The sequence below is a fragment of the Polypterus senegalus genome, chromosome 4 (genome assembly GCF_016835505.1).
Source record: "Polypterus senegalus isolate Bchr_013 chromosome 4, ASM1683550v1, whole genome shotgun sequence".
NCBI classification, from domain to species: domain Eukaryota; kingdom Metazoa; phylum Chordata; class Cladistia; order Polypteriformes; family Polypteridae; genus Polypterus; species Polypterus senegalus.
In genome coordinates, this window is record NC_053157.1 from 243,925,530 (window position 1) to 243,936,275 (window position 10,746).

The window sequence follows — 10,746 nt, forward strand, 5'->3', positions numbered from 1 at the left end:
CCTCGTCTTTTGCACTTTCTGAATCAACTTAGAACCCTCATAGTATAATTTAATCTTAGCCAAGTGTATATTCATTTGAAATCAATCTCCAACTTGTTAGATAAGGTGAAATGTCAGACCATTACTCCTTGAATGAATAAGAAGCCTTTCAAACTGTCACTTCTTCACCGAGAATTCATTATTTTGAGAATGTCTGAATTTGCAGAATAGCAGAATTGACAAATCTGGAAACAAGAAGAAGGTCTTGAAGTTTAATGTCTAATGTGATGTCAAGTGACTCAGTAGAACACCAAACTCTCGTCAGTATGGCCGACATCTGACTGACCCGTGAGTCCTCGTGGATTGATTCAGAAATGATGGACCCCTTGAGTAACAAATGGAGGGTGGACACTCTACAGTAGTCCCATCTGTCACTCGCTCCTGTACATAGCTACTATTCCAGTGCTCCTGATACTTAGTTTATATAGTGCCTTTCAGCAGTGCTGCTCCAGCAGAATTTTAAACAGTTGACTTTCAAGGTCACTCGGGGTCATGTGGTTGTGAATCAACATGGGATCCTTCTGGTCAGACAAGTATCTGTAGGTCTGAGGTGTCCCCTGTGGAAGAAATCAACTTATTAATTAAAAAAAGAAACTTTTCCTCTACTAGGACAAGTCTGATAAAACCCCTTTGAGTCAGTAATCAGGCAGGAGGAAACTTGTCCATTGCATCTTTAATTTATTCCTTAGAAAATGCCGAAGACGAAGCATTCATCACAATAGTCTGTTAGAGAATGGTCAAAAAGAAGGGACAGAGGACCATTTTATAAACAAGTGAATTTGCATAACAGTGCTGAATTAATGCCTGAATATCATTCTCTGATTGGTTAAAAGACATGAGGTACTTTAGCGTAGAGCACAACCAGCCTAAGATAAAAGTCTTTCTCCATAATGTTCTTGTTCTTCAATATCACTTGAATTCAGCACATTTCCTGTTATGAAAACTGCATACGTGCCAACTGGCAAGACTTACTATGGGCATGAAAGAACATCACAGAGTTCCAATTCCCTACTCAGAATCCCCCTGAAACATTCTACTTGTTTACTTGACCATTTCAGCCATCTCTTTATGACATTTCTAAAACAAACACGTATATATTTCACTGTGCACTGCAAACCAAACACTTAACTGTTGCTACATCCACATTACTCTCTCACACCCCACCCCTCACTATGACACACACACAGCTGATTGGCTCCTGAAATCCAATAACAATGGAGGCCCTGACAGCCTCACTCACCCTGTATTCTCAACAGCAAATTCACTCACAGATGTGCTGCCCCCCAAAAATCCTGTGAAATTCATTTTGACCCCAAACTACAAAAACAAAAATGACCTGTGCTTTTGGGGACATCAAGTGACCGGTGGAGGGTACTGGTCAGTGGTCACATGGTGTCAGATGGCTGATTGTTACACTGCAGTGAAGACCAAACCCAAACCCTGGATAGAGGGGCTCAGTGAAGGAGTTGTTTAACCTGTGCTGGGGGGTCATTGTGTGTGAGACGCTATAAAATGACAGAGAGCCAGCAGGCCAGTTCAGATATACACCTGTTCTGGAGCTGTAGAGGACGCTGATTACAGTCTGCTGCTTGTCATTGCGACACACAGCACTGCAAACCCCAGTGCTTGTCATTGTATCCAAGGAGGGACTCCTCACCATCTTCTTTCCTGCTCAGTCCTTTATATGCGACTCCAAGCCTCAGGAGGCGCTCACTGCACTCCACCTCCGAGTAACAGCGAATCCAAGTCAGAGCCTCGCTGCGCAGACCATGAGACCACCAGTCAAATCTCTCAAGATGATCAGGATATTTAGTCACTGCCCCCTCACATGTCACCTTCTTGCTCCCTTCAGACAGATTGAGGTCTCTGTGTGCCTTGTTGATGTCCAGTGTGTGGGGACAGAATTCTGAAAGGAGAGAAAAGTAAATGAGTGAGGAAATCTGGGAGTGTGTAATGGGGCTGGGGGTGGAGCACAACACAGACAATTAACAAGAACCAATCAGGAGCTGCGCTGATGAGAAAGTAATAGTAAATAGCTCATCGGATTGGACAGAATGTGTAGGAATTCAAAGTAAAATTCTCGAATTACAATATATGCATTATATGCATTATATATGCATTATATGCATATAAGGTTACAGTCGAGGTCAGAGTTCTAATGGACTGTCCACACTGACCGCTGGCTTTATTAAAATGCCCTTTTTATGGTCACTGTCCACCTCTTTAATTTAGAATCAATTCTCTGTCACACTTCATCACCAAACTGATTTTTCCTTTCCTCATAATACAGCGCCGATCCTCGTTCTGCCACTTCCACTCCCAAACTTTTGTTCTTCCATTTCCAGTACTCTACTAAACATTTAGTTTAGTCAGTTACACAGAATATGAAAATAAAAAATAAAAAATAAATCTGAACTGCGTGAAAATTAAATGTTTATAATGAATTTTCATTAAACTCGTGACTGACAGCTCAATGATTTCAGCAAACAAGATGGCCATCGAGTGCTGGGAGATGTGCAGTTCATGAAGAAAGTCATCATGGAGTGAGCTGAAGCCACTCTGGCAATAAAGGGGACACTTTAAAATCAAAAGATGCAGGTTCAAAATAATAAGGAAAGGAAAGAAGTTGAAGTGAACTGTGAGGCCGAGGGTTTGGAGCTTCAGCCTCACAGACTTTGACACCCAGTCGTTGTCTTGACTGTCAGGCCTGCATGTTCTTCTCGTGTCACTCCTGCTTTGATTCACACACTCCACAGAAGTGCATGTTGGTTTCATTGGCGACTCTGAACTGGCCTTGTGTCCATCAGTTATGTTTTGTCTTTCACATTTCTCTGCCTTACAATGTCATTCATATCTGTCTGCCTATCTCTTTTATAGCGCCTGTCGTATTTGACATATTCTCTCTGTTATAATGCCTTTCCTGTCATCTCTTATTACTGTACATTTTCTTTATATGTCTGTCATAGAGGGCCTTCATATTTATTTATTATATGATGTCTTTCAAATTGCTCTATGCATCTATCTTACTTTTTCTATCACATCCCCTACAGTATATAGTGACTTTGACATTTATGTATTTTATAGCGTGTTTTACATCTATCTCTCTACGGTTTGTATTACCGACATGCCCCGGCCACTTTTTAAACAACAATCCCAAATTTCTGTCAAATGAGTGTAAACTGACAACAGTAATTGTCATCCGCCTTTCTTTATTCCACAGAGTATAGAGAATTCATGTGTCCAAAGTAATGCCTATTCATATGTATACATATCGTCACCAATGGCTTTAGATAGTTAAAAATGAAAGGCTTATGTTCATACCTTTTATTCCCTCTGGGATGCCACCTATATTTACAAATCAAACAATAAGACTGTGATAGATGGTGAACTTGCCACTCGGGTTAAGATGACAGTGACAGGTGATGGGTACGAAGTAATTATGTCCATCAGAAAATGATTAACGCAGGAGAAAATATGGGTGATGTGAGAGGAATGGAGGAGTTGTGTACTAGTAATGAGATAATGATCAAAAATATGCAGAGTGAGGTCATCTGGTGATAAGAATTATAATAAATACAAGGCTCCAACAGACTAATGGATCTCACTTCATTGAACTGAGTCAGCTTTATGCTCACTGCAATTAATTCTGATTGCTCGTCTAGAAACTCTGCGTGTTTTCTTCCAAGTGAGGAGGATGTTTTCTCCATGACAAGAGCAACACTACTACCAATCATACTTCTTCACATTTATATAGCACTTTTATCACTACTCAGAGTGCTCCAGTGAGTGAGGAGCCACTTCAGCCGCCACTAATCTACAGCATCCACCAGGATGGTGTGACTGCGGCCAGAGATGGTGAAGTAGTGAGAGAGAGGGAAACAATTAGAGAAAAGGCATGATTAGGGGAACAGAATGCCTAAGCCATGGGGGGAAATTTAGCCTGGGGTTGTTAGTGTCTTTACAAAGGATGTCCAGGGGTCTTTTATGACCAGAGAGTCTGGACATCAGTTTTTTGTCTCATCCAAAGGATGACACCATTTTTACAGCCCAGTGTCCCTGTCACTCCCACTGGAGTATTGGGATCCACATTGAGAGTACAGTGTAAGCGCCTCCTGCTGGCCACACCAACTCCTCTTCCAGCGGCAACCTAAGCTTACCTAGATGGTGTCTCCCATCCAAGTACTGGCCAGGCCCTAACATGTTTAGCTTCTGCTGTATGACCTGTTCAGAAGTGCATGTGGTGTTGCTGCTGGATTCTTTGATAGACTCTTTGCTACACAAGTATTGGGACCCTCAACTAATGTTCTCTAACCGGCTGTTTTCAGGTGAGATCTGCCATCAGGCATTTTCTGAAGCTCTCAATGAGACTTTTACTTTTCTCACTGGTCACTCAGCCCACTCTTCTTGAGATTTGATAGACTTCATCTTCCAACTATGACTTCCAGCTCTTTTTCATGGATGTTGAATTGGATTCAGTTCAGAGTGCATAGCAGAATACCTCAGAACATTCCAATATAATTTCAACCATATTTCAGTGGTCATACTTGTATGTTTAGGGTGATCCATGTCCTGAACCCATGACAGAGCCTTGTGACGGTCACTCCAGAATGTCTGGATGATCTTCTCATTTTATTGTGCCCTGCCCAGACTCAGCACAGCGGCCCCGTAACATTAATGAGCCTACTCCATGGTTGGTGTATTTTCTTTCAACACTTGTTCTGTTTTCTGTGGACACAGAGCTGCTGTGACTTACAGTAAAGCTCTTGTTTAGTTTCATCAGTCCAAAGGATTATCTCCAGCACTATGTCTTGTCAGCATGTGTTTAAGAAAACTCCAGTCCTGAAGGTGTACCTTGATCTCGGAGTTCAGCCTGAGTCTCTATTGATGTTTTCTTGTTTTTTTCTGCACCATTTAAACTCTCCTGTTCAACCTGAGGTCAGCTTTACTATAGTGGTCCTGTAAGGGAGGTCAGGTACAGTCCTGCGGATGCTCAGACATCTTGAGAATATTAGCAGCTCTGCTCACTAGAACATGAAGCTGTTTGGAGGTAGTCTTGTAGTCTTCACCTTGACCACTCTTGGATGTGACTTCACCTCCTCCTCTTCTCTTGTCCTCATTCAGTGTGAGGTACACAATAACACAACACAGCAGAGTGAGCACTTGACTGAGTGGCTGAAGACCCCTGTGACACTCATTAGAGGAATCAGTCAGTTTCAGATGTCACAACAGTCCAGTGAGGTCTTTGAACCTCTAAGAACCCCCAATAATTTTCTCTGCCATTTTCATTTGTTTAAAGTCGAGAGCGCAAAGCAAAGTGCCTGCTTTATGGGGTTTTATCAGGCATGTCCTAGTAGAGGAAAAGTTTCTTTTTTTAATTAAAAAGTTGATGTCTTCCAGAGGGGGCACCTAAGACCTACAGATACTTGTCTGACCAGAAGGGTCCCCATGTTGATTCACAACCGCATGACCCTGAGTGTCATTGAAAGTCAACTGTTTAAAATTCTTCTGGATCAGCACTGCAGAAAGGCACTATATAGCCTAAGTATCAGGCGCTCTGAAATAGTGAGCATGTGTAGGAGCGAGTGACAGATGAGACTACTGTAGAGTGTCCCTCCTCTATTGGTCACTCAAGGGGTCCTTCATTTCTGAATCAATCCACCAAGGACTCACAGCTCAGTCAGATGTCGGCCATACTGATGAGAGTTTGGTGTTCTGCTGAGTCACTTGATATCACATTAGAAATTAAACTTCACTACCTTCTTCTTGTGTCCAGATTTGTCAATTCTGCTATTCTAGAAATTCCGACATTCTCAATAAAATTAATTTGTGGTAAAGGTTGGGATCTCCCTTCGGTGACAATGAAAATCAGAAGTGGCAGTTTGAAAGGCTTCTTATTCATTCAAGCAGTAATGGTCTGAAATTTCACCTTGTCTGACAAGCTGGATATCGATTTCAAATAAATGTACACTTGGATAAGATTAAATTATACTATGAGGGTTCTAAGTTGATTCAGTAAGTGCAAAAGACGAGGTCCACATTATCAAACACCCACCACCTGACCCAGTCACATACACGCCTCTTTTTTGTGTGAATTTAATGTAATTAAATTAATTTAATTAAATGTAATGCCATGCAAGAAATAGACAAGCTGTAATTCTATAAATCTGGAAAAATCTAATGTATTGTTCCTGACCGATGAATCGATGAAACTCCTCCAGTATATTTAATTTTCTTTTATATTATTGAAGTATGCGGCAAATTAAACGTATAAGCAAAGAGCTAAAAGACACTAAAGTCTGACCTCATTTAAACCTTAAAGCTGCCGATTCCAAAAATGCCAGGGTGTTTGTGGTCGTGTCGTCAGGTGCAGCTCTCAGGTAGACGTCTTCTTTGTCTTCTTCTTTCAGCTGCTTCCATTAGGGGTCGCCACAGCAGATCATCTTATTCCATATCTTCCTGTCCTCATCATCGTGTTCTGTCATCTCCATTACCTGCATGTCCTCTCTCACCACATCCATAAACTTTCTCTTAGGCTTTCCTCTTCTCCTCTTACCTGGCAGCTCTATCCTTAGCACCCTTTTCCCAGTATACCCAGCATCTCTTCACTCCACATGTCCATACCAACACAATCTCGCCTCTCTGACTTTGTCTCCCAAACGATCCACCTGAGCTGACCATCTAACGTCCTCATTTCTAATCCTGTCCATCCTCATCACATTCAATGCAAATCTTAGCATCTTTAACTCTGCCACCTCCAGCTCTGTTTCCTGCTTTCTGGTCAGGGCCACCGTCTCCTGCCCATGTAACATAGCTGGTTTCACTCCACTCCTGTAGACCTTCCCTTTCACTCTTGCTGATACCTGATCTAAATCAGGGGTGTCCAACTCTGACCCCACAGGGCCAACGATGAAGTGAACCAACGATTGACCAGCCAGGGGGTATCAACATGACCAGTTGGGGTATCAAACTCCCACCAGTTTCACTCTAACCAGTTTCTTAATTAGAAGCCGATTGTTGTTGTTAATTGAACTCGTTATTTAATTCCATGGCTGTGCTCTCGTTTGACCACAGCAGATAGCAGATCAATGGCACTGAGACCTTCATCTTTCAATATCAATAGCACCTGATGACCCCGATTCTATTGATTCACTAACAAAATGTCTGACTTGTATCTCAGAATGGATGAATAGTAACTTTCTCAAGTTAAATAAAGAGAAAACTGAAATCTTAGTGATTGGCAATAATGGATACAATGAGGCTATTAGAAATAAACTGGATACTTTAGGATTAAAAGTCAAGACAGAGGTAAAAAGCTTAGGGGTGATTGTTGACTGTAATCTGAATTTTAAATTGTATATTAATCAGATCACTAGGACAGCATTTTTTCACTTAAGAAACATAACAGAAGTTAGACCTCTTATATCATTGAAAAATGCTGAGAAATTAGTTCACGCGTTTGTTTTCAGTCGACTAGATTTCTGTAATGCACTCCTCTCAGGACTACCCAAAAAAGACATAAATCGTTTGCAAATAGTGCAGATTGGAGCTGCTAGAATCCTAACTAGGAAAAGAAAATCCGAGCACATCTCTCCAGATTTAATGTCACTACAGTGGTTACCTGTGTCATTCAGGATTGACTTTAAAATTCTGCTTATGGTTTATAAAGCCTTAAATAATCTCGCTCCATCTTATATATCGGAATGTCTGACACGTTATATCCCAAATCGTAACCTCAGATCCTCAAATGAGCGTCTCCTTAGAATTCCAAGAATAAAACTTAAAAGAAGTGGTGAGTCGGGCTTCTGCTGCTATGCACCTCAAATCTGGAATAGCCTGCCAATAGGAATTCACCAGGCTGATACAGTAGAGCAGTTTAAAACACTGCTGCAAACACATTACTGTAACATGGCCTTTTTATAACTTCACTTTAACTTAATCCTGATACTCTATATGTTCAGTTTCTTTATAATAACTACTCATGGTGGCTCTTAAATCCGTACTGACCCCTACTCTCTTTTCTGTTTCTTTTTTCGGTTTCTTTGTGGTGGTGGCCTGTGCCACCTCCACCTACTTAAAGCTTCATGATGCTCCAACAATGATGGATGGATTAAAAGGCAGAACTCTACGTGACCATCATCATCAAGCCCTTCCGTGAGAATCCTAAATCCAAAGAGGACTGTTTCATTTTATGTTAGGTAGAATGTCCAGAAGGGACTGGGTGGTCTCATGGTCTGGAATCCCTACAGATTTTATTTTTTCTCCAGCCGTCTGGAGTTTTTGTTTTTTCTGTCCCCCCTGACCATTGAACCTTACTCTTATTCGATGTTAATTAATGTTGATTTATTTTGTTTTCTTATTGTTTCTTTTATTTTTCTATTCTTTATTATGTAAAGCACTTTGAGCTACTGTTTGTATGAAAATGTGCTATAGAAATAAATGTTGTTGTTGTTGTTTATTTTCTGATACCATATGACAGTAAAGGTTATCTGGTTATGTGCTGGGTCGTTTTGTATTTCATTACTGTTTGGTTGTTAATTAAGGAATAAAAGAAACAGATAAGGGGTCTGAGTCTTAAATAGCAAGTCAATTAAAATGAAGGGCAAAAAAGTTAATTTGCAGCAAAAATGGGTCATTAATTAAGAAAATGGTTAGAATGAAAACCTGGGCCCTCCAGGATCGACGTTGGACACCCCTGATATAAATTAAACAAGGAAACAGTCAAGTCTTCATGTGCCTTGTGTGTTCTTGAAAACGGTGGTGGTATGCAGGTATGTGTGTGTGTAATGAAGAGTTACTGTTCAGCAGAAGCCATCTATCTAACCAAACAGCATAATATTGAGCCTTGTTTACAAAGGCAAAAACAAAAAATACATAAATGTTAAAACATAAAATGACTATGAACGTGTCTTATTGTTCTTATCTTATTACCTCAGTCTATCCCACCGGACACCCTTTCACTTGTCTACAGCATATCCAGCATGAGGTATTCTCAGTTTTACGTCTAAACCCAAAGTGTCAAGTTCTTCATCTGACCGGTGCTGTAGATTCCTTGAGGAGAGGTTTGCTTCAGCCATACACCTCGATACACACACAGCCAATGAACTGGCAAAGCAGGGAATGGGATTAACAGTTGGATCTGCAATCTTGGATTCTGCCTCACGTGTGATGAAGGGTGTGAGGCAGAGCGTCGGTGATGTGGCACTTAACTCTAGGTAGGCAACAGTGCAACACGTCCTACCAACACAGTCAAGAAGTATAAAGCTACAAAATGGCAACAGGCCACACTTACAATTTAGCAATAAAAACAGTTTATTAATTGTCAATTCGTTATTAACATCAAATGCTCATGTATTAATAATCTTTAATGTACAAGGCCTCCAAGAACTCAAAGTAAACAACAGATACAATATTTGAAGCAAACCAAAATGTCAAGAATGTTCACATTGTAACAGGCCTGGCTCATCTTTGATTAACTCTGCTGGTTACCTGATGAAACGCAGAAAGCAAGCTGATGAAATGTCGGCTAACAGGAGCGCCGCAGAACAATCCCACCACTCAGGTGAGTCCTTCTGAATGAAGACAGACCAGGGAGGGCAGCTGGCTTTGTCCACGTCTTACAAGTCTGTTCTTCTCAGAGTACCATCCACTTTGTGCTCCAGTCCCAAAGTCCAAATGTGCTATGGGGTGCAGTGGGGTTGCTGATCTGGAAGTGGCACTCTATACAGTACAGGGCTGATGAATGGTGCCATAAAAATCAACAAAAGTGATTGATCACAAATGTCACATTACATGTTTGTGTGATCTTTGTGGCGACATTACAGTTTCCGAACATGCTAACCAATAAATAATAGACTTATTCAGTGCATGGACACAGATTTGAAATCAAAAACACATGAACTCAGAAGTCTGCGTGCCACAGCTGTCCTCAACAGTCCACTCAGGAGTGACTGACAGTTCTTTCCACCAATCAGCTTTCTTCTTTTATTTTCAGTTGGTACCTGCCTTTTCTGTGCTGTCTTTGTCCTTGTCACCTCTGCCACTGAGCTTATTTCATCGATGTCATCTCCTAATTTTTTGGTTTCCACTTTTTATATTTTTCTGCCTTCTTGCATTTCATGGCCAATGTACCCTTTTTAGACAAGGCCTTGTAAGAGTAAAGCTATACTCACACATTTGAGAACATCAAAAAAAATGAAATGTAAAAAGAGTGTGGCCAAAAAATGAAACAGAAACTTACAAAATACAGAAAGTCCCAGCAGAGTGAACCAACACGGAGTAGTGAGGGGGTCAAATTTGACCTTCAGTGGTGGGGTACAGAAGGGGCCACTTCTGTTTTTTGGAGTTTTCTGTAAAGTAAATGAAGTCGAAGCTTTGTGTAGCTGACACTCTCTCAAAGCAGAGCTTTCTAATTGTCCATCCTGCTGTTGGAGTTTATTGGAGCTCCTGTGGTCTCCAGCTTGTAGTCTCAAGGTGAAGAAACGTTGTCTTGGGTATCGATATGAAGAAGGTGCTGAACTCAAACTGAAACATAAACCAACACATTTGGAGTATAGAGCGTCCATCACACACCACCACAGGATATACTGATATGGAGCGAAGGAACATCCGTTATATTTTTAGGTTAATTTATCAAATTAACAGCTGGGGCAGCAGAGATCCCCGTTTCTTTCTGCTTTGACTTCTGTTTTTCTTTTGTGTCAGATAATA